General features: G+C 43.8%; 1 pseudogene; it reads left to right on the top strand.

Annotated features, from left to right (window-relative positions):
* Positions 1 to 11,785: 11,785 nt before the first annotated feature.
* Positions 11,786 to 20,171, top strand: LOC140912916 (up-regulator of cell proliferation-like; annotated as a pseudogene).
* Positions 20,172 to 23,430: the final 3,259 nt, after the last annotated feature.

Raw genomic sequence — 23,430 nt, 5'->3', positions numbered from 1 at the left:
CCACAATCTCTGCAGAGCTACGTTTTGTGGGTCCATCCCTGATATGTTTTGATTGCCTGCAGCTCCAGCCCGGGTATGCCTCCTACCCTAGGGATTCAGACCGCACCCTTGGTCCTGCGGCTGTCATCAGTTCTTGTGTAGAGGGGATTCTATCCCAGCTGGAAACACTCCTCTGGACATTTTACCCAACACAAAGCCTGTGGTAAATGATAATCATCTCGTCTGAGGACATTTTGGTGTCAATCTCATTTAAAGTAATGGGAGACAGCAATCATTTCTAATATGGGAAATTTCAGGATTTTTAAGCCAGGAATAAGGAGATCCTATTGGACTTTTAAAAGACACCATGTAACTCTAAATTCACAATGTGAGTTGGCAACATGGTATACTGGCCAAGTTCACTTACATCTCACTTATCATGCCTATTACAAGGGTAACCACTGAATACTCTTTTAATCTGTTCTTCTTTATTAGCTAAGGAGACACTAGAGCCCAAAGAAAAATGGAAAAGGAAGAAGAAAAAAAGATGCTTTCCATGTTCCCCATTCTGTAGAAAAAGCAAAGGATCTATAGGTAAGCGGGACTCTTCCCATTTGGTTTGGGGCTCTACTCCTCACTCCCAGGAACTGTGACGGGTGCACTATCGGCAATGCTGGGAGCCTGAAGCAACTCATGGAAATCGGGGCCATCACAGGCAGCTTGTGGGTATAAGAGGATGAGGTTTTTTTGGATGGGGTGGTAGAAGGGGGACGGATATCTGGAGCGCCTACACCATTCTGCCTCTGATTCCCATTACACTGCGTTCTGCCACATTCCATTAATATCCTCCAGCTGCCCCCCGGTCCCTGTTCTGCATCTCACCCCATCTACAGTGGAATCAGGCTTTCATCCTCACTGCCAGGGTGCCAGCAGGGGGAGCTTTGAGACCACAGCAGACACTCACCCTGCTAGCAGTTCAATGCCCGATGCCACGGTGGCCACCAGCAACTGCAAGGAGCAATTGCAGGGAAAGTTTTTGTCAGCCTCAAGCCCTGGGCGAGAGCATACTCTGTGAGTTCTTTGCAGGCAGATCATGCTCAGTGCGGTTGGCACAGAGAATTTCAGGGATGGAGCACATTCACTAAGGTTAACTTGGAGCTGTGTGGGGATGGATCATGCTCAGTGAGGATGGAATCTTAGATTTTGGCTGCCAGCTTCTAAAAAGCCTCTACTGAGCATGTGCCAACAGTTATTTTCAGAGGCGTATAAATTGGGTAGTTCTGGAAGAATTTTCTGAGAGACAGCGAAAGGCCCCCTTGCTCCAAATGTCAAGTCCCTGTTCTAAAGTATGGAGCTGTTAGACCTTCTCAAAGAAACAGTTGTAATTTTTTTTAACAGTGGCAAAGCATCACTTCCTGTATAGAGGGGATTCTCCCCCCGCTGGAACCATTCCTCTGGCCCTTTTACCCAGCATAAAGCGTCCAGAGCAGGAATGAAAATATCACCCAGTGCTTTTTTTTTTCCCCAGGGAAAAAAGAAATAAAATAAACTCAAGCAAAAAACAAACAAAACGGTCTATCCTGATTTCACTATGTACTTGTACAGTTGCACAAAGTCAAAAGTGTATGAAGCTTGCAGAACGTCCCAGTAAAATAGCAATGTGTAACCTGTGTGACATTCAGTAGTCCTATAAATACGAAAGCACCTCTGAATTTAGAAGACATTTCATTCTACACATACGACAAAAACATTTTTTTTCTTTTGGTTATAACTGTTATTATTTAACACCTCTTTTTTCTAAATTAACCTGGGTATTGGGCCTCAGTGAGGAATAGAAAAGCCTCCTAAGAAATTTTCACCTGCAATCTTCAGCTGCTTTTAAAATTATTTGAGTGAAATCAAAACAATAATAAAAACCCAACAAACAAACCCAACACTTAACGTATTTTTGCAGAAGTAAAGGTTGCATTTTTGCATCTTCATCTATTTCAGATATGGCCCAGGATTTCATAGTAAAATTCCCTACAAATAGCTGAGGACTCCATCTTATACATTGCACTTCTCAGATTATTACAAGGAAATTAGCAGTGATCCTTCCACATTTTCAGTTTGTTTGTATTCACACAAATGGGGAAGAAAATACATGTGTTTGTGTCTAGTGAGAAAGTCAATTATTGATGAAGTACCAATAATTTATTTTCTTTCATTTCACTATCTGATGGTTTAAATCAGGAGCAAGATTCAGCGACACAGAGAGCTCCAAAGTCAAGGCAGAAAGATGTCTTAAAGCTGGAGCAAGAAGGGTACATTGAGCCGGTCCTGGAGCTGGAGGAGACAGAAGGACTTAACGGTATTTCCTCTCATAATTTTTGCACTGTACCTAAATTCAGTGGGTGAAATTCTGGTGCCTTTGAAGTCAATAGAACATAGGACTTGAAGGAATCTCCTCGGTCATCGAATTCAGTCCCTGCTGTCATAGGCAACCCCATGCCATCATTTCATTCATAAACTTTTCAAGCTCCATCTTCAAACTAGTTAGGTTGTTTCCCCCCACTTCTCCTATTGGGTGGCTGTTGAAGAACCACTCTCCTCCAACAGGAATTTGTCACTGACTTCAGTGGAGCCAGAATTTCACCCAACATGCTTTACTTAAGTTTACAAAAATGATCCATTAGGACCTTCAAAAACCAAATACATATGAGATTGGCCTAAATATCACAAGAGTAAAACTATAATTACACTATACTTCACGGTTTGTAAATTTCTTGTCTGGTTTGTGAGCCTTTAGGGGAAAGCTGCCTCCTGATTTAGTCTGTGGAGTGCCTTAGGGTCAAATTCAACACTAAACAAATATGCAAACTGCAGACTTCCCCCCTATCTGCTTGAAGATGACTCCCCTTATCTACTCCTAACCCCTGCAAGGGTGGAGCTGCCATTTTGTGCCTCTTCATCTCTCTCCCTTACCCCTATCCTATCCCCTTCCCCTCCCTGCCCCACTAAGTCCCCTCCTCCACTCCACAATCCTCCCATTGCCCCCCAGAGGCTTCTGTCCCCAGTGCCACCTTGCATTCACTTGCCCCCACATTTTCCCACCCTCTCCCCTGCCCTTACAGTATCTTACCCCTCACATTTTCCCTCTTTCACCCCCTATTTCCCTGAGATCTCCTCAGTCCTCCCCCGCACCTCTCTGAATAGCCTCTTCTCCTCATGAGGATGTCTCCTGCTTCCCACGTTCCTCCCAGTTCCTCAGAGTTACTTGTCCAGCCATTAACCACAGAGTCCAGAAAGTGGCCATTGTCTCTGAGGGCACCCTGGCTTCAGTGTAATGGAAAACTGTGGGAGATGGCAGCCATCTCTATTTGGGGCAGCCTTACTTCCACATGCAAAGCCTGTAGTGAATGATAGTCGTCTCATCCCAGGGCAGTTTGGCATCAATCTCATTTCAAGTAATGGGAGACAGCGATTATTTCTACTATGGGAAATTTCAGGATTTTAAAGCCAGGAATAAGGAGATCCTATTGGACTTTACAAAGACACCATGTAACTCTAAATTCACAATAAGAGTTGGTACCATGGCATACTGGCTAAGTTCACTTACATTGCACTTATCATGGTTCTTACAAGGGCAACCACTGAGCCCCATCATGCACACTTCTCTTTAAGAGGGAATCTGGTTGTGGTCTCTTTTCTGGGTTTTTACTGCCCACTCGGGAAAATAAGTCTGCCATTTGCATGGGCCTTCCGGGTCAGTGGCCAACTTGAAAATCGTAGGGCTGCAGTGAAAGTTACCATCTCATGACCCAGGCATTGATGTCCTTCATAATGTTAAGCAATCGAAGTTGCATGTGGTCAGTGACCAACTGGAAGGGGTTCCCCAGTAGATGATACCTAAGTGCATTGATCGCCTACTTCACCACCAACACCTCCTTTTCTATCGTTGAATACTTCTGCTCTCAGGGAAACAACTTCCTGCTCAAATAAAGGACTGGACGCTCCTCTCCCTCAGCTTCTTGGGAAAACACTGCTCCCAATCCCATTTCTGACACGTCAGTCTGTAATATGAAGGCTCTGTCAAAGTCTGGGTGGAATAGGATGGGCTCCCTAGTTAGTCGATCCTTCAGTTCCAGGAAGGCTCTCTCACACTCTGCTGACTACTGTATCTTGTGAAGCTGGAAGCTCTTTTTTAGGTCGGGTAAGGGTGACATGAGCGTTGCAAGGTTTGGCACAAAGTAGCAATAGTATCCTTCTAGGCCCAAGACTTGGCTTATCGGCCTTTTTGTCATAAGGGCCGGGCAGTCCCCTATGGCTTGTACTTTATCCAACTGGGGTGTAGGGTACCTTGGCCCACACTGTACCCCAACTATGTTACCTCTCGCTGCCCAAGATGGCACTTGACTAGGTTGGTGGTGTGCCCGGTTTCCCCTATAGCTTGCAAGATGGTTGTGAGGTGTTGGAGATGTTCTTCCCACATGAGGCTGTCTACAACTATATTGTGTACGTAGGCTGCTGCATATAGGTGGTGAGATTGCAGCAGCCTGTCCGTAAGTCACTGAAATGTGGCTGCGGCCCCACAGAAACCAAAAGGCATGGTGACTAACTGGTACAGTCCAAACGGGGTGTGACCAGCAGTGCGAGGGGAACCCCTCACTGGAAATGCCAATGTCAGGGCAGGCTGCAAAGGGGAGAGCAGATGCTCCCCAGACTGGTGGGTAACACTGAAGTTAAACTCCCCAACCAGTCACAAACTGTGCTTCTAATCCCCCACACTGGTTGCCAAGAAGCAAAAATGAAATCACACAGCCCCTTAATTGCTTTCCAGTCTCTCGCTCCCAATCAACACCTACGTCCAGTACAGTGAGAAGTTATCTAAAAACTCTGCTCACATATACAAAATGTTCTTCTGACCCCAAAGGGTCAGCCATGTCACCAGGCCAGTATAGGTTTGGATACTACCCAAAATACCACTCTGCCAGCCAGGTTTATTATAAAGAAAAAAGAATGAACAAGAAGATAGATGTTAAATGGTAAAGCAGTTACATATATACAAAGATTTGAAAGTCCATATATCAGGCTCCTATCAGTACTTGTGAATTTGCTGGCTTGAATGTCCCTCTGGAACACAACGCCAGCTAGGATGGGTCATTCAGTCCTTTGTTCAGAGCTTCATTTTGTAGCAAAGTTCATCCAGAGATAAGAAGCAGGACTGAAGACAAAATGGAGAAGATGCAGCTGCCTTTTATAGTCTTTTGTCATGCAGCCTGTGCTTCCTTTGTTCCAAACACAAGCTGCCCTACACATGGCTTGAAAGCCTTAGAGTTCTGTCCATAGGCATGCCCCTGCCAGAAAATGACCACATGGTGACAGGGATACTGGAAGATGGGGAGGCCAAGGGGCCATGACCCTCCGCCTTTTTGCCATGGGCCCAGCCCCCTGCTCCTCTTACTCTGGGAGAAAGAGACTTCTTTTAGTCTTTTTTCTTCACCCTTCTTGGCCAATACCAGATACCATTGTAGGACCCTCTCGTAAAGTTTAGCCTTTTCAGAGTCTGATAAACTGGATCTTTGAAGAATGTCTTTCATCTCTGAATCCAATTGGTGAGGAGGTGTGGTTCTGATATTTTCTTCATCACTAGAGGCATGTTTCATCACTGGAGGCGTGTTTGTTCTAGCTGATGGCTAGGAACGAGGTACAATTTTTCAACCATGTTATTTAAAATGCCTGACAGCAAAGCTCAAGAAAGGTTTGATAAAACCCCTGATCTGTTTTACAATCATCTTTTATTCTTTTGAGGAACAGGTTTTTGTAATTGCTCAGTGTTTTACTAATCCCCCATTTTCTTTTTAGCATGCTTACTTGTTAGGGTTTCTGGGGGACTTTTCCTTTTACAGAGTTGAGTGCTATTTCTGAGCTGGCCACTACCAGGTTGTCAGAGGCTGAGCACAGAATAACCTTCCTTTGATGCGGTCTGGCTTTGATGAGGAGTTTCAAAAGAGCTAGGTTTCTGTGTACATGGCTAGACATGCTTATCAGGGGGATGCTTTTTTTTTAAAATGGCTAAGGATTGTTAAAAAAATTACTACTTTTCTGTTTTTTTCAAGGTGTATACATAGGGCCAGTCTGGGGGAGAAATGCTTGTTCTTAACCTGTAGGCTTCGGGTGCTAAAACATTTAAATCCACCAGCAGAAACTTGTGGGCTTTTTGATAGCATCCTCAAAAGCCTCCCAAAAGAATTGTGTTTTCCCAGGGTACGTTTGCCATGCCTGGGTGGTAACTTGCAGTTTATCTCCATGCTTTGAAAGAGAACCATATACTTTGTATTTAAAATAATCATTTGTCTTTTTTCCCCTGGCAAAACACATTTTGCACAATGTACAAAATACTCAGCTTCCTGTGGTGTATGTACTTTGTAAAGGCTTTCTCAATTTCACTGCTTTCAGAAGAAGACTTCTTCAGGTCATCTCTAATAAATATGCCTTGTGAAAAGGAAAAAATACTTTTTTTTCCTTCAAAAATGGTCAACAGTGCCAAATGTGTATGTGTCAACATATGAAACTGGAGGACAAAAGAGGGTGTGGAAACCTGTAAAAATATATGTATTGATGAATCCTATTGAGCTGTATACTACTAATGTCTAGAGTGAAAATATATAAAAAACCCACAACGGGTTTTCACCTCAGTCCCCGGAAAAATCATGGAGCAGGTCCTCAAAGATTCAATCCTGAAGCACTTACATGAGAGGAAAGTGATCAGGAACAGTCATCATCGATTCACCAAGGGAAGGTCATGCCTGACTAATCTAATCACCTTCTATGATGAGATTACTGGTTCTGTGGATGAAGGGAAAGCAGTGGATGTGTTGTTTCTTGACTTTAGCAAAGCTTTTGACACGGTCTCCCACAGTACTCTTGTCAGCAAGTTAAAGAAGTATGGGCTGGATGAATGCACTATAAGGTGGGTAGAAAGTTGGCTAGATTGTCGGGCTCAACGGGTAGTGATCAATGGCTCCATGTCTAGTTGGCAGCCGGTGTCAAGTGGAGTGCCCCAGGGGTCAGTCCTGGGGCCGGTTTTTTTCAATATCTTCATAAATGATCTGGAGGATGGTGTGGATTGCACTCTCAGCAAATTTGCGGATGATACTAAACTGGGAGGAGTAGTAGATATGCTGGAGGGCAGGGATAGGATACAGAGGGACCTAGACAAATTGGAGGATTGGGCCAAAAGAAATCTGATGAGGTTCAATAAGGATAAGTGCAGGGTCCTGCACTTAGGACGGAAGAACCCAATGCACAGCTACAGACTAGGGACCGAATGGCTAGGCAGCAGTTCTGCGGAAAAGGACCTAAGGATGACAGTGGACGAGAAGCTGGATATGAGTCAGCAGTTTGCCCTTGTTGCCAAGAAGGCCAATGGCATTTTGGGATGTATAAGTAGGGGCATAGCGAGCAGATCAAGGGACGTGATCGTCCCCCTCTATTCGACATTGGTGAGGCCTCATCTGGAGTACTGTGTCCAGTTTTGGGCCCCACACTACAAGAAGGATGTGGATAAATTGGAGAGAGTCCAGCGAAGGGCAACAAAAATGATTAGGGGTCTGGAACACATGACTTATGAGGAGAGGCTGAGGAACTGGGATTGTTTAGCCTGCAGAAGAGAAGAATGAGGGGGGATTTGATAGCTGCTTTCAACTACCTGAGAGGTGGTTCCAGAGAGGATGGTTCTAGACTATTCTCAGTGGTAGAAGAGGACAGGACAAGGAGTAATGGTCTCAAGTTGCAGTGGGGGAGGTTTAGGTTGGATATTAGGAAAAACTTTTTCACTCGGAGGGTGGTGAAACACTGGAATGCGTTCCCTTTGGAGGTGGTAGAATCTCCTTCCTTAGAAGTTTTCACGGTCAGGCTTGACAAAGCCCTGGCTGGGATGATTTAATTGGGGATTGGTCCTGCTTTGAGCAGGGGGTTGGACTAGATGACCTCCTGAGGTCCCTTCCAACCCTGATATTCTATGATTCTATGAACGTGTGATTGATGACACCATCAGAATCTGCAGGTCCTCGTTAGAGCTGCATGCCCCAGTCCCCCTCAGCTGAGTTTCTGGGTTGTCTCCATAGTTTCTCTCCTCCCCAAGCTCATGTGACTCAAGAGGGGGGATGGAACTGCATGGACTTGAGGACTGAGGAAAGGTACCATAATGTGCCTAAATAAGCCAACTACCATCAGTTCGCAATTTCAGTAACTGATTTACTGCACACTGGAAAGGCCAGAAATAATGTATTGAGGTTGAGCTGCTAAAAGCATGTTCTCCATCTGTTGATTTGAACCCATCACTTTCCTCTTTGAATCCCTCTGCTCACTCCTCATCTGATATTCAATCAGATTTAAATTATTGGTCACCTTTTCAAGGAAACTCTGTCTCCTACCTAGATGAGCTTTACCTTGTAAAGAATTCCATTTCATTGTGGCAGACAAGAGTAAATGTTGACCACAGTCTTTGTCCTGTAGCATTAGTGGATTTTGTAGATACACTAGGCCAAGGCCATTGAGCACCTTGAAGATAAAGACCAAGATTTTGAACTTGAATGCTACTGCATTTCAACCCTTGGAGTGTTCACTTGGTGCATGGGGAATGGGATTTTTTTAATCATGAGGCATTTGTGTTTCATCAAAGAAGAAAATCTTCTACAAAGGAACAGCTGTTGTGAAATCAGGTTTTCGCCAAACGTTACTCCTGGAGGAATTCTGTACTACTGTAGGCATGCATAATTAATGAGCCATGCATATCTTTAATTTTTTGTGTAGAAAAAAAAAGCTTCTGCCACAATGTTGCTGCATTCCACCTTTTGCCCACCAGAGGGCACTGTGTCACAAGAACAGCAGCAGATACCCTCAGAAAATAATAATTACCACTGGCGGGGGCGGGGGGCACAGGAGAAAACCTTTTCTAGTGATAAGCAAGGTGGGCCATTTCCAGAAGTTATCAAGAAAGGTTTTCTTCTCCCCACCCTCCGCCCCCACTCTCCTGCTGCTAATAGCTCATCTTAAGTGAGTGTGTATGATAACACCCATTTTTTTCATGTTCTGTGTGTACATAAATCTCCTCACTGTATTTTCCACTGAATGCATCCAATGAAGTGAGCTGTAGCTCACGAAAGCTTACGCTCAAATAAATTGGTTAGTCTCTAAGGTGCCAGAAGGACTCCTTTTCTTTTTGCGAATACAGACTAACACGGCTGCTACTCTGAAACCTGTCAATATTCCTAGAGATGATTCTCAGATTTCTGACAAGCGTAGGGTTGTCTGCAGCGTAGTTGTAGCTGGGTAGATCCCAGGATATTGGAAAGCCAATGTGGGTGAGGTAATATCTTTTCTTAGACCAACTTCTGTTGGTGAGAGTGACAAGCTTTTGAGCCACAAAGAGCTCTTCTTCAGGTTTGGGAACATTACTCCCAATGTCAGAGCAAAATGCAAGATGGAACAGATTATTTAGCATAATTAGTTAGCACATATTGTAAGGGACCATTCAAAGTATAATGGGCCATTAGCACCGCTGCAAACATAGGAAAAAAAGAAGGGGTTAGTGGATTACAGATTGTTTTAATAAACCATAAATCTAGTGTCTCTGTTCAATCCATGATGTCCATAATCCATGATTTGGTGTCCAGCAGAGTAATGAATGTAAGCTCCCTGGTTCTTCTTTTGAAAATGCTGTGCAAGTTGCCTTTGAGGATTGGGTCTGATAGGTCAGATATAGAGGATTACTTTATGAAAAGTGTTCACCCACAGGTGATAGGGTGTTTTTGTCTTTTATCATTTTCCTGTGTATATTCATTTGAGTTTATAATGCTTATCTGTTTCATCCATATAATCATTATTCAGGCATTTAGTGCACTGGATGAAGTGTGCTACATGTGATAGGCATGTATAAGATCCTGGGATCTTGAAAGGTGTTTTGTGTGGAATGTCAGGAATCAATCAGTGTCAGGAATCAATCAATAGGAACACAGCACTTCTGTCTGATCAAGGATTAAATGCAAGTAAGTATGTTCTTATCTAACACTGCAGTTTATTAGATTTAAGCATACAGAGACATAAGCAATAGGTTTAGAACATCCCAGATCTTTTCCCTAAGATCTGGAATGGTATTGAGTAATTAACAGCAGGTTTGCAGTGGCCAGTTGCTCACCCACCAGGGAGAAAGGGTGTCAGAAAAAAGTGTCTCAAGATGGCTTCAGAGGACTGCTCCACAATATACTCTATTAGCTAATCGTTTATAACTAACTTCTACAAAACACATAGGTCATAATGACCCCAACTGGATCATCTCTTTTCTAACTTTCAGTCAACTTTTCATATCAGAGGTGCCTAGATTCAAAGTTTTCCAACCACCAAGGTTTTCAGTCTCAGTTGTTTACTTGTCTGTCCCCTCCTCCCATTCTGATTAGCAAAAAAACTATCAACTAGATATGACCTCGCTTCTAAAAGCCTGTCTCCAAATTAACCCTTAACTATGTGGTGTTCTATTTCATTAATTCCTATTGGCAGAATGCACATAATATGGTTGCAATTAGTTTGATCACATAATGGGGTATACATATCCCTCAAACCAGGGCAACAATGAGTTTCAAGAGATTGTTCGAAGACCAGAAGAGATGATTCTTGAAATATTTCTTTCATGATGGGGTACCCATCGAGTATGGGGTGTAGTTGTTTACACCCATTGGTGGTTACACTAGCTTTACTGTATGGGTTCCAGTGTGGGGTGGTAGGTGACAAATAGGGGTATGCAGTCAGAAGGGGGTTTATTTCTGTATTGAAGCAGGTTCTCCTGGGGTATTTGTGTGGCCTGTTGCATGATGCAATCTACTTCTCTGATGAAGTGTCCTTGTTTGGTGAAGGTGGTTTTAAGTGACAATACTGGGTCAGGCCAAAGTCCATCTAGCTCAGTATTCTGTCTTCTGACAGAGGCCAATGCCAGGTGCTTCAGAAGGAATGAATAAAAAAGGTAATCATCAAGTGATCCATCCCCTGTCACCCATTCCCAACTTCTGGCAAAGAGAGGCTAGGGACACCATCCCTGCCCATCCTGGCTAATAGCCATTGATGGACCTATCTTCCATCAATTTACCTAGGTCTTTTTTGACCACTGTTATAGTTTTGGCCTTCACAATATCGACAACAAGTGTGTTAAGCTAGGGATAGTCAATAGGCGGACCATGGGCCAAATCTGGAATGCGAGATGCTTTTGAATGGACCCCACAATGTTTTTATTTGTTTATTATCATTATGGGTTTTTAAACATTTTTTTTCTTGGAGTCTGGACCTTGACTATACCTTGACCAAGAAATTTAGACCTTGACAAAAATAGGCTATCCCTTCATTAAGGTATATATCACTTACTTTCTCCTCAGAGCACATTCTGTGGTATCTGAGTGCCTGGCTGTCAATAACATATTTCTTGGTATGGTTGGGGTGGTTACTAGATCTATGAAGGTAGGTGTGGTGATCCATGGGTTTCTTCTATATGGTTGTCTGTAGGGTTCCATTGATGAAGCTGATTGTGGTGTCCAGAAGTTGATGCTAGTGTGGGAAAGCTCCAGAGAGAGTTTAATGGATGGGTGGTGGTTGTTGAAGTTGTGGTGGAAGTCTGAGGGAGTTTAAGCTGTCTTCCCATAGGATGAAAATTTCTCAGGTATATCACTGGTTTCATGATGCACTTCTCCAGAAATTCTTCTTCAGGATGACCCATGAAGAGGTTAGCATATTGGGGAGCCATCCTAGTACCCCTGGCTGTTCTCATGCTTTGGACAAAATGTTTATTGCTGAAGGTAATTCTATGACAGGCGAGGATGAACTGGATGAGTTTGGCTATGTGTTTGGGATGGATAATTGATGGTTGTCCACTGTCTTTTAAATATTTGGGGCAGGCAGCTATCCTGTCATTGTGAGGGATATTGGTGTATAGGAAAGTGACATCCATGGCGGCAAGGATGGTATTCTGAGGAAGGTTGTTAATACTGTGGAGTAGAGTAGGGCTCAAATGTACTTGAGCCATCCAGCTACTGTGAGAGTGGACTGTCTGGAAAGACTCTTGCCTAGGCTCACAGCACATGCACGTTTCAATCTCTTTGGCTCATGAGTGTTTGCACGCAGTGTTCTAGAAAGCCAAAGGTTTCCTTTAATAGATGTTTTCAGTATTGCTTCCTCAAACGGGCAGTCAGTGCCACACACTGGCTGAAATAAATGCTGAGTGACTGAGATCAAGTAGGGGATGTTGAGCTCTGTGGTGCACAATCCCCTCCATTGTAAGACTGCTGATTTTGCAAAATGCTGTGTTTTTGACGAGCTGTGTCTGGGGAACTCCTTGCTCAAATGACCCTGAAATTTGGGTCACTAACCCTATCCTGTTCCCCCATGAGACAACAAATTTCAAGATAGTCCAAGTAAGCATAGAGATCTTACAGCACTAAGAAGAAATAACATTTAAGTAGAAAGGGCTTCTCAACCTAAACTAAAGCAGAGCTGGTGCTTCATTATAGAATCATAGGACTGGAAGGGACCTTGAGAGGTCATCAAGTCCAGTCCCCTGCCCTCATGGCAGGACCAAGCACCATCTAGACCACCCCTGACAGGTGTTTGTCTAACCTGCTCTTAAAAATCTCCAATGATGGAGATTCCACAACCTCCCTAGGCAATTTATTCCAGTGCTTAACCACCCTGACAGTTCGGGCATTAGGAAAAAATTCCTATCAAAACTTCCCTTGCTGCAATTTAAGCCAATTGCTTCTTGTCCAATCATCAGAGGATAGGAAAATAATGTTTCTTCCTCCTTCTTATAACAACCTTTTAGGTACTTGAAAACGGTTATCATGTCCCTTCTCAGTCTTCTCTTTTCCAGACTAAACAAACCCAAGTTTTTCAATCTTCCCTCATAGGTCATGCTTTCTAGATCTTGAATCATTTTTGTTGCTCTTCTCTGGACTTTTTCCAGTTTGTCCACATCTTTACTGAAATGGGGCACCCAGAACTGGACACAATACTCCAGCTGAGGCATAATCAACGTGGACTGGAGCAGAAGAATTACTTTGCATGTCTTGCTTACAACACTGCTGCTAATACATCCCAGAATGATGTTTGGTTTTTTTGCAACAGTCTTACACTGTTAACTCATATTTAGCTTGTGGTCCACTCTGACCTCTAGATCCCTTTTTTGCAGTAATCCTTCCCAGGCAGTCATTTTCCATTTTGTACATGTCCAACTGATTGTTCCTTCCTAAGTGGAATATTTTGCATTTGTTCTTATTGAATTTCGTCCTAGTTACCTCAGACCATTTCTCCAGTTTGTCCAGCTCTTTTTCAATTATAATCCTATCCTCCAAAGCACTTGCAACTCCTCCCACCTTGGTATCGTCTGCAAATTGTATAAGTGTACTCTCTATGCCATTATCTAAATCATTGATGACTATATTGAACAGAACTAGACCCAGAACTGATCCTTGCAGAAGCCCACTCGTTGTGCCCTTCCAGCATGACTGTGAGCCATTGAGAACTACTCTGGGAATGGTTATCCAACCAGTTATGCACCTACCTTATAATAGCTCCATCTTGGTTGTATTTTCCTAGTTTTTTAATGAGAAGGTCATTTGAGACTATATCAGATGCCTTACTAAAGTCTCGATATACCACATCTACTGCTTCCCCCCATCCACACGGCCGTCACCCTGTCAAAGAAAACTATCGGGTCGGTTTGATATGATTTGTTCTTGACAAATCCATGCTGACTATTACATATCGCCTTATTATCTTCTAGATGTTTGCAAATTGATTCCTTCATTATTTGCTCCATTATTTTTCCGGGTCCAGAAGTTAAGCTGACTGGTCTGTAATTCCCTGGGTTGTCCTTATTTCCCTTTTTATAGTTAGGCACTATATGTGCCCTTTTCCAGTCTTCTGGAATATCACCCGTCTTCCATGACTTTTCAAAGATAATAGCTAATGGCTCAGATATCTCCTCAGTCAGCTCCTTGTGTATTCTAGGATGCACTTCATTGGGCTCAAGTGACTTGAAGACATCTCACTTGTCTAAGTAATTTTCAACTTACTCTTTCCTGTTTTGAACCTACCCCATTTTCACTGGTGTTCACTATGTTAGGCGTCCAATCGCCACCAACCTTCTTGGTGAAAACCGAAACAAAGAAGTCATTAAGCACGTCTGCCATTTCCACATTTTCTGTTATTGCTTTTTTGTCTTCTTTGAGTAATGGGCCTACTCTGTCCTTGGTCTTCCTCTTGCTTCTAATGTATTTGTAGAATGTTTTCTTGTTACCCTTTATGTCCCTAGCTTGTTTGATTTCCTTTTGTGCCTTGTCCTTTCTAATTTTGCCCCTTCATTCTTGTGTTGTTTGTTTGTATTCATCCTTTGTAATCTGACCTACTTTCCACTTTTTGTAGGACTCTTTTTTTTTATTTTTAGATCATGGAAGATCTCCTGGTTAAGCCAGGGTGGTCTCTTGCCATTCTTCCTATCTTTCCTGTGCAGTGGAATAGTTTGCTCTTGTGACCTTAATAATGTCTCTATAACACATAATAAATGGGTTAATTGTTTATCAGGTCCAAATACCCTAACACTGCACTGGAGACATTACCATACCAGGACTGGCCTGGAGGTGTCTTAGCATTAGCTCCCTATGTTGCAATGTGGGTAAATTTGCTTTGTAAGTAATGACAGTCCTCACAGCTCCCCAAAAGGACAGAGGAAGTAGCGTGAGTGAAGGGACTGATTTGGTCGCTGGGACGTAAGCAAAGCCACAGTGCTGTTAGCTACACCTGTAAAAGACATGTCCCAGCAAAGAGATGGAGGAAGATATGAAGAAAATCAAAAATAAGTCTTCCCAGAAGGCGTAATCTGCACTGACTGCTGAAAGGGAAATAAAGGGTCAGATCCTCCGGATGAGCCATTGATGCCCAGCACAGCTCAGGGTGACGGGTGTAGGCTACCATCACAGCCGCCTGATCCTCAGACTGCCAGGCACCAGTCTGATCCTGAGCAGCAGCTTAGAGCAGCCAAGGGATCATTCCAGCTTCTGGGATCACCACAGAGACAGGGTCCTGAGTCTATGCCCCCTCCTCCAGTAGCTGTGAGCTGGGATGTCATAGAGCTGGTTATACTGGAAGATTTTCTAGGAAATTCTCAGTTGGCCACTTAAGCCATTTTAAAGTGGACTCTGCACTGCGCTGAGGATAAGGATTGGGATCAAAACATGCAAACCAACCTAGTGGAGTTCAAAGTGGGCCAGAACTATGTTTTATTTGCATGGAAGTAATCCCATTGGCTTCATTTTTGTTATACCAATATAAGTAAGAGAAGAATTGAACCCAGGATGTATAAGTCATCTGTTACTTACTGGGTACTGCTTTTCTTTAAATTACAAACATCAGGCTGTCTATGGAATGAGTAAACTGTATATAAAGTCACCATTTTCTACTCTGAAATTTTGGTTTGTTTTAACTTCCTTCTGCAGAAAGAAGTAAAGCATTTCAAGATGTTCTGTCCAGATTAAACCTGGAGAAGCACAGAAGCATCAAGATCAGGCTGAGGGATGTTTTGGAGATCTACCCAGAAAGCATCAAGAACAGGATTCCAGAGGCATTAGGTGATTTACCTTGGCATTTCCTGAGGAAGGTCATGTCTCTGAATGGTACAGCCAGAAATACAAGCATTGAGCACAAGGCTCCTGCAGAAGAAATGGATGATTATGAGGAGAAACTGCATACTGATGGCACTTTCTGTTTTAGTGACACTGAGATGAAAGTTTCTCTGCAATCTCTTGATGTTCTTTGTGCTGTTCTGCTTTGCTCATTTTCCTACAGCAGGAGATCCTGTCCAAAATGTCCATGTGCCAGTTGCCCTCCCTCTGCTGCTACCCGCCCTCAACACCCCCAAGGGCACCCTACTACTGTGGGCCATGAGGGACATTGTGAGGAAGTGGAGGCCACACTCCCTGGCAGAGAGCAGAGGGTTCAGAGAGGAGAGCCTGGTGCTCACAGAAATGCCAACGATTTCTTTTCTGCGGATGGGGAGCTGCAGCTTCTCCAAGTCCCAACTCCTCAATGAGGTTCTCAGCCCCTCCCAGCAGCACCACGATTTCTTTATCCATCGGGACATGGAGTCTGGGAACGGAACTCCAGGGGGGACGGAAAATTCTGATCTTTTTCCCTGAACCCATTGCAGTTACAAATCTGCATGGAGACATTGAGTCCCACTGGCTACAGTTTAGCTTTTTAACAGAGGTCTCCTCCGCAGTGTTCATAGTTACCGAGAGCATCGGTGAGAGAGAATACGAGCTGTTATCATCTCTGAAAAAATCCAGCTCTAAATATTACTTCATCCTCAACTGCAAGAATAAGAAACCCAAAGAAACTCTGGGATTTCTTAATAAGCTGTTCTCAGTGTTGAAACTGAGCAAATCACAGGTACTGGTGAAAGATAGTACCATGAATAATGCAGGATTTGTGAAAAAGGTGAAGTCCACCATAGGAACCATAGTGAATTCATCTCCGAAGACAGTGAGTTTGGAAGCCATGGCTGTGACGGCACGTGACCTAGGAATCCAGGTGGATGAGGAGTGTCAGGCATGTCAGTGTGCGAGGAAATATACTGAAGAAATCACTGCAGAAATAAGAGATGGGGCAAAATTCAAAAGGGAAATGCTGAGCCTGCAAGGAGACCCATGGAAAAACTTGGCTAAATTGGAAAAAGAGATGTGCCAAATGAAAAGGCAAGGGGACATGGCCACTGAAGACTATAAATCTGCGCTGAAACAGAAATGGTTAGAGATACGTAGACAGCGGAATCAGTGTGACCGTACTAATGGTTTGACTAAGTTTATCAATGGAATAGTACCGTTAAATCCAGTGGAGAAACCTTACTTTCTGAAATGGATGAAATTTAGCCTGGATAATATTGCTAGGGGGAATCTTTCTGAAATGCGGGGAGACTATAAAGAGAAATGTGAAACTCCAGGAGTGGACCGAAAACAGCTGGAGGAATTAGATAAATTAATATCTGATAGTTCCTTGGGGGTGGAGCATTTCATGCATGAGTTGGGGGCAGTTCTATGACGCTGAATGCTCAATGGTTAAAGAAGGGAAAATGGAAGAAGGCCAAAGACAATTCTCCCATCTCCCATGCATAGCAGCTGACCTGATGCTGGAAGGGTTTCCTGTGGAGCTGATCGATGGAGATGCCTCCAACATCCCCATGAAATGGGTAGTAGATGTTCTAACTCATCTCCATATCAGACTAGGGGGTAGATCCAGAATGGTGGTTATAACAGTGCTGGGAGTGCAGAGCACTGGGAAATCCACTCTTCTCAACACCTTGTTCGGCCTGCAGTTTGCAGTGAGTAGCGATCGATGTACGCGAGGAGCGTTCATGACACTCATTAAAGTTACAGAAGCTGTTCAGGAGCTGCTTGGCTGTGATTTCATCCTGGTGATAGACACTGAAGGTCTGAAGGCCCCTGAACAAACAGCACTGGAAGACAGTTATCAACATGACAATGAGCTGGCCACCCTGGTGATTAGACTGAGTGACATCACCATCGTTAACATGGCCATGGAGAATGCCACAGAAATGAAGGATGTTCTGCAAATTGTGGTCCATGCATTTCTCAGAATGGAGGAAATAGGACAACAGCCAAACTGCCAGTTTGTGCACCAGAATGTCAGTGATGTGTCTGCTCATGATCAAAACATGAGGGACAGGAAACACCTCCTGGAGCAGCTGAATGAAATGACCAAAGCTGCAGCAAGGATGGAAAAGCAAAGCAGGGAAATGGCATTTTCTGATATTATGGAGTATGACCCAGAAAAACACAATTGGTACATGCCTGGCTTGTGGCATGGAGTACCTCCCATGGCTCCCGTAAACACTGGATACAGTGAGAGTGTGTGTGAGCTAAAGAAATACCTGTTTGAATTCATAGAGAACTGTTCACGGAAAAGAGCTGGAAAGGATATTCCTGATTTTATTGTATGGTTGAAGAGCCTGTGGAAGTCAGTGAAACATAAGAACTTCATCTTTAGGCTTCAGCTACACGGCTGTTTCTAAAGCTATCACCAGCTGTCTGTGAAGTATTCTGAATGGGAATGGGGTTTCCGCAAGGAGATGTATCTCTGGATATCTGTAAAAGAAACTTTTATCCAGAATCAGCTGCCAGATACAGTAGAGGGTCATCTCTTTCACAGTTTAAAAATGGAACCACAAGGGAAGCTACAGCAGGGAGAACAGAAGCTCTTGAATAACTTAGAACAGTATTTTAAAAGTGAAGCTCCAAATTTGAACCTGATAGAAAAGTACAGAGAAGATTTCAAAAGGAGCGCAAATAGCCTCAAAAGAGAACTTGAAAATTCTTCAACCAGTAACTGTAAGGAAGCAATTCGAATACGAAGAGGACAGCACAAGATAGACAATATCCAGTCTGAGTACAAGCAGAAAATTGAAGGGGAAGTTGACAAACTCTTGTCTGAATACCGAAACAGAGAAGATAAATTAGACCATGAGAAACTGAAAAAAGAATTTGAAACCATGTGGCGAGAAACCTTGTCAGAGTTAACGCTCTGTACTTTACAGAAACGTCAAGTTGTTCAAGATATGGATCTCCAGCTGAGAAAGGATCTGAAGCACAGAGGGGGTGCTGTCAGACAGATACTGCAACAAGGAAAAAGCCTGCTGGATTATAGAATGAAGTCTTTCCCAATGAAGAAGGAATACTTAAACCTAAAATGGACCAGAGCAGTTGTAGAATACTTCTCACAGGAATGTTACTGTAAAACTGAAGAGCTTGCTCTATCTTTAATGACTGAATGCAAGAAATACATTGAAGAAAAAGTTAAATCCAAAACAGACTATGATGAAACCTATTGCAGAGAACTGCTGCATATGGTTAATGAGAGGTTAAAAGAGGAGGATATTGAGCAACTTCACACTTCTCCTTTGTTTGAAGTTGACCTGAAGCGTCACGTTTTGGTGGAAGCGGCTTGGGCATTTCAGAAGATGCATGAAGATTTTATCAAAGAAAACGATCCTCAGCAACATCTGGAGAAGCTGAAACCTCATTATTTCTCCATATTTACTGATCTCTATTTGGAAAAGAAGGAAAGCCAAACGAGGGCGAGGAATTTCTGTGATCAGTTTCTCAAACCTGCCCTGGTGGGTTATGTCAACAAAAGGCTCGGACTAGAAATAGTTGACAATATTCTCAGCAGTGAACAGGCCCTTGAATACGCCAGCCAAAGCTTCTTTCAGTTCTTTTTGCTAAAGAAGCTGCTGGAAGAGATGAACTTTGACAACTATGTGAAATAGATAAGTAACTATGAAGAGTTTGTCAAATCCTGGATACAGAGATGTCTGATAGACCACTATGGAGGGAAGGCAAGTTTGAGAGATTTGGAGAAAGGGATTCTATCCAGAATAATAAATAAAATCAAGGGAGTTCTGAAAAACTCCATAAATAAAAACAATAACACAGTTTCTGCCTTTTTAGACAGCTTTTGCAAAGAGCTGCAGCAGGACCTGGTCATTTCCAGCAATATCTTAGTTGGAGTCCAGTTTAAAAACACAGCAAAAATTGAGCAGCTTTCTGGTAATATTGAAATCTTCCTTCTGGAGCTGGAACAACAAATCTTAACCCAGTTTAATCATTTGGAACTTGAGACCAAACTCTCCAGCCTGTCAGTGAAACCTCAGGATGAGATCTTCAAGCGAGTGTTTGGCTGTGGGAAGCAGTGTCCGTTCTGTGAAGCCCCCTGTGAAGCAGGAGGCACTGACCATAAAGAGCATTTTGTATCAGTCCATCGACCCAAAGTGTTAGGGAACTTCAGGGATTGTGATTCACAAAAGCTTGAGCATTCCATATGCTCCTCTGATGTGGTCTCCAATCGTGAATTCCGAACTGCAGCCGCAGATGGGAAATTTCATTCCTACAAAGATAACCGCCATTACTACCCAGACTGGCACATTCAGCCTGATCCCAGTATTGATGCTTCTGATTTCTGGAAATTTGTTTTCAAATCATTCAATGACCAGTTAGCTAGAGCGTATGGTGCTAAAGCAGCAGAACTTCCAGGAGACTGGAAAAAATATAACTAAAGAGCAGGCACTGAAGAGCCTAAAGGAAGCGTTTTACATGAAATAATAGACATGCCAAGAGTGTCTTTAAATAGGATACACTTCAACAAAACAAAACCCTTAATTTTAAAAAACGGAATATGAACAAATCTGACAGCCTGTACCGTTTTTTAAAATTGAAAACTAAAAAAAAATCAATTGCAGGTCACATCTTCCAGTTAGTGCAAGGCTGCTGCACAGGAACAGCCATACCAAAGCAAACTGATAGTCCGTGTATCCCTGTGTCCTTGCTGAACCAGAATAACAGCCCATCTAGCCTGGTAACCCCACCTCTCTGCAGTACTGGATCAGACCAATCACCCATATAGCCTAGTATCCCACATCCTTGCTGTATTGGATCAGACCTAAAGGCCATCTAGCTCTGTATCTCATCTCCCTGCTGTACTGGATCAAACCAGTGATCCATCCTGTCTCTGACAGTGGCTATTACAAGATGTCTCAGTGGGAGGTGCAAGAAACCATCTAATGGAAATTGTATAGAAACATGTTTAGAGGAGAAGCTTCTTCCTAACATAACTATGTAAACAGGGTCCGAATGAGTTCTCCCATGACAGCTAGCTGGGAGCGGGAGAGACTTAAGGAGCAAATTGTATTTACATGAACTCACCTACTCTGCCTAGATATCCATCAGATATAGAGGTGTTGCTCAAAGTGATCAATATTGACTTGTGTTGGGTTACAGATCACTTTAGTACGGAATGAAGGGGTAGTGAAATGTTGTTGTCAGTGTTGTTGCATTTATTGTATAAGTAAAGGGGAGCAGAATTGTGCTTAACCTGTCTCAAATGAGGGGTCACCCTCAGCTGAAAGGACTCATTAAGCCAGGTGCTGGAATGCCTGACTCCTGTGAAAGTAAGAGGGGTGAGGAGAGGTATCTCTGCCAGGAGGAATGAACTCTCCCTAAGGGTCCCTGGTCTGGTTTAACCTGTTCTTCCCCACTGTTCAGAAGATAGGGCCTTTTGTTATTTTAAGTGCTCAAAAGAGCTGACAATTACTTGTGGCAGGACAGCATTTCTGCCCAGCCTAATAGCTGAAAATCACTAAGGACTTGGCTACACTTGTGAGTTAGAGTGCATTAAAAGCAGCCCCGGGCACCCTAACTCACGACCCATCCACACTGGCAAGGCACATAGAGCGCCCGGACTCAGCAGCGGGAGTGCCCCTGCTAATCCACCTCCACCAGAAGCATAACGCTTGGTGCGTCTCGGCTGAAATGCCCCAGCGTCAGTGTGAACGAGGTGTTGCATTACTGCGCTCTGATCGGCCTCCGGAAACGTCCCCTAATCCACTTAAGTCAAGTGGCCACTCTTGTCATTGTTTGGAATCGGCTGTAGGAATGCGGATATGTCCTTTCCAAGCTCCGTTTCTGACAGCTGGCATGCTTATCTGCTCTGGGACAAAGCAAACCATTACTGTGGAATGCTGCTTGAGAGGCAGGAGGAGGGGAGTCTGCTGCTGTCTGAACTTACAAGACAGCATGCTGACATGCTCTCAGCCCCCCCAAAACCCACTCTCTCTCCGCCCACATACACACAACACACTCCCTGTCACACTCCACCCAACCCCACCCCATTTGAAAAGCATGTTGCAGCCACTTGCATGCTGGGATAGCTACCACAATACACTGCTCTCTGTGGCCATTGCAAGAGTTGCCGTTGTGCTGGCATTGTGAACACACAGCAGCGCTTTCCCTGCAGCGCTCTCTGAGGGGCACTGCAGCTCCTGGCGCTGTACATCTGACAGTGTAGACATAGCCTAAGTTACATCAGTGAAACTTTCTTTATTCAACACAAGGGCAGATTCAGGACCTGAGTATTACATAGTAGGAAGTAATTACTTTAGAATAGGCTGTAAACACAGATAAATGATTGGCATGTATGTTGAGTTTTTAAACTGAGTCTCTCCCCCCAAATAAGAATCCGTTGAAGACAATTAAACTGCTATATTTAGAGCATGACTATCATTTACTCTCCCTATTGTGCAATAAGAAATTAGTATTCTTGTTTTAATGTAATCACGCATAAGAAGCAACAGAAAACCATTTACAGTTAAACAAAATAAACTTGGGAACGGACTTTTTTGTGGTGGCTTATTTATTTTGAAATGTTGCCTTGAAACTTTTTGTTTTATTTAGCCCTGAGAGGAAGGATAGTGGGTGAGGTCAGCAAACATTTCAGGAGATGTGATGCTTCCAAAGTACAAACCCAAGATCCCAAGCGATACAGGACCCCTTAACATTTAAATGAGCCCTTCTGAGAGGCCTGATGCTGATAAGAATGACTGACCTCATGAAAAATGGGCTTTGTTTTCTCACTTAAACAGTGAGAAAATTTCATGGAGCCCTGAGCTCTCACTCAGGTGGAGACCCAATGTGGCACAAGTTAGTAACCGCTGTGGTGGGATAGGCAGGGCCACCTGTGGAGTCAATGGAGCAACCCCCAGGTGAAGCAGTTAAACCACAACCCAAAGACTGGATTTTCCACAGTTACAAGGGAAATTAGATAACTATACACACACACACACACACAGACTGAAATATGTAGGGTTAGAAATCCCCAGTAACAACATTGATGGCCCAAACTCTCTGCAGTGACCCCAACTCATGACACTCCCTCTCTGTGTCCCTTCTCGACAGTGGGGCTGTGAGTGTAGCTGGATTGGGCAGTGGCTCCCTCTACTGTCCCACGGGGGAATCTCTTCTCTTCATTGCCACATGCCATGCAGTTGCCGTACTCTATCTGTCAGCCCAGCTGCTCAGTGGATTTGCCCATGTCACCCGGTTTCAATTGTTCCTTTCCACATAGAATCATAGGACTGGAAGGGACCTTGAGAGATCATCAAATCCAGGGGTTCTCAACCTTTTTCCTGCTGAGGCCCCTATAAAAACATCCTATAAAAACAACAGGGGCCGGCAGGGGGGAAGTGTGGGTTCCAGGCCAGGGGGACACACTTGGGCATAGGCATAGTTTTACTTCTATTTTTTTTTTGGTGGCGGGGGGGTAAGGAAGGCCTGGCATGGCTCATCCCAGCTCCACACAGCAGGGTCCAGGAAGGATGTGCCATCTCCACCCCCTGACTCACTCAGGAGGGCACCCAGCTTTCTGGGCTCTGGGAGGATGCAACCAAAAATATAACTGAAAGGGGGGACTCAGTTCAAAAAGTTTGAAAACCGCTCAGGTGCGGGCAGGAGGTTAGTTAGGGGCTCTGTGAAATGAGGGGAGTAGCTCAGGGTACAGGGAGGGGATAGCTAAGGACTGTGTATGGGC

The sequence above is a fragment of the Lepidochelys kempii genome, chromosome 6 (genome assembly GCF_965140265.1).
Source record: "Lepidochelys kempii isolate rLepKem1 chromosome 6, rLepKem1.hap2, whole genome shotgun sequence".
NCBI lineage: Eukaryota > Metazoa > Chordata > Testudines > Cheloniidae > Lepidochelys > Lepidochelys kempii.
This window is presented reverse-complemented; position numbering and strand designations above follow the sequence as displayed.